This window comes from Nannospalax galili, unplaced genomic scaffold (assembly GCF_000622305.1).
Source record: "Nannospalax galili isolate Female #2095 unplaced genomic scaffold, S.galili_v1.0 scaffold78, whole genome shotgun sequence".
Taxonomy (NCBI): domain Eukaryota; kingdom Metazoa; phylum Chordata; class Mammalia; order Rodentia; family Spalacidae; genus Nannospalax; species Nannospalax galili.
Genome location: NW_008343387.1, coordinates 424,257 through 426,084, shown reverse-complemented (window position 1 = coordinate 426,084; position 1,828 = coordinate 424,257). Strand labels below are relative to the sequence as shown.

Genomic DNA, 1,828 nt, shown 5'->3' with positions numbered 1-1,828 from the left:
CATGCAATGCCCAAGGAGGTCAGAAGAGGGTGTCAGATCCCCTGAAACTGGAGTGTTACAGTCGGTTGTTGTTAGTCATCATGTGGGTGCTGGGATATGAACCCAGGTCTCTGCAAGAGCAGCCAGTACTCTTTTCTCTTTTTCGCTGAGCCATCCCTCCAGCCCTAATTACATGTTTGTTTGTTTTTCTTTTTTTGATTGTATAATAATTTAGTGCCTCCTGGCCCTTGCAATCTCTCAATCTCTAGGTCACTTTCTTCATTTATAGATCTTGTTTTTTTTTTTTTTTTGCTAGCTCCAAGAAGATATATGTGGGCAGGGATGTGGCATATTGCTGGATAAGATTCTGAAGGCGGATGTAATTGCCTTCCTTGTGCTTCTGGAACACAGCCTGCAGATCCAGCTCCTCGTACAGTGCTTTCACCGGCACCACTTTCTTTGGGTCCTTCCACCCCTAGCTTTCCTCTAAGAGCTGGCGCTGTTGTGGAGTGGCTCGTTGCTGACAATGAACCACCAGCCAGCTGTATTTGCTGTCCTGGATGTCAGTGCCAACCTTACTAGTCACACTGGGGTCCCCAAAGAGGTCAAGGTAATCATCCTGGATCTGAAAGAACTTGCCCATCTCCAGTGGATCTTCATAGCATTGGTGTGCTCCTTCTCCCCATCTATGCGGGCCATGTACATGGCAGCAGTGATGGGCACGTAGAAGGAAGCTGTCTTGTACTTGACAATGGATTTGTACCACTTTTCAGTGTATCTACCGAGACCAACATGGCCGTGGGGTGCTGTGATGAGGTCCAGGGTCTGCCCAATGTCAGTCCAATAGGAACTCTGCAGGAAGAGTTCCATTAGTAAGGTTGCTCTTGGCAGTAGAACTTGAGCAAGCAGGAGATACAGGCTTCCAGAAGCAGAGTGTTGATGGCATCCAAACCTATGCCTGGCTTCTGATACAAGCAGATCTGCCCTCAGCTAGTGAGAGAGAAGAATCCATGACATCATCTGACACATGAAAGAAAACTTAGAGCAGTTCTACACACCAGCCCACAGCCAGGGCCCACTGGAGGCTATCAGCATCCGGTTTCCTTGGCTCCAGTAGCTTCCGGAATGCTTGAAGCACAGTCAACCTTCGATTGTACTTGCCCCCATGGCGTTGTACTCCTGGACCTCCTCGAGTTGGGCAATGGCAACTCCATCTCTTCTGTGCATTCCAGCTCATCCTGTCAGCACCTTGACAATCGGGGAGAAATGCTGGATGAACTCTTGCTGGTCTTGGGTACAAGCATCCAATTTCTAGGTTCCATTCATTCTGAGAGAGGAGCAATTGCTTTCTGTTCCTGGATACGGGTTCTTTTGGGGTCTTAATTACATATTCTCAGTGTGATGTGTGATATTTCTAACTACTCCATTGCTCTCATCCAATCTGTTTTAGATCAGTTAAATTTCATGATTTTTGGTCTCCACAAACTGTAGTCATAGTGATCTTTCTTTGTCTTTATATAATGTCTCAGTGCACAAAAGTTTATATCCAAATGAGTAGAATTATTAATTTGATTTTACATCAACTTAATTTAATCCAAAACTACAACTGAATGTTTAGTATGGATACACCCAGCATTTCCCCCATCTTAGCACAATCATACTTCCTTACCACCCTCTAAAATGTGAAATTCAACTTTCTTTTCAAATCACTTGTCTCCATTTTTCATCTGCCATGCCTTTTTCTCCCAAGAATCAGGGATCTTTATGGAAAAGTGAGTAGGAAAACACTTTAAGAGCTAGAGGCAGTGGATATCTGCAGCAAAACTGTAGTTTTCTGGACATGACAGGG

General features: G+C 44.9%; 1 pseudogene; it reads right to left on the bottom strand.

Annotated features, from left to right (window-relative positions):
• Positions 1-262: 262 nt before the first annotated feature.
• LOC103739292 lies at positions 263-1,314 on the bottom strand (annotated as a pseudogene).
• Between the last annotated feature and the right edge of the window lie 514 nt (positions 1,315-1,828).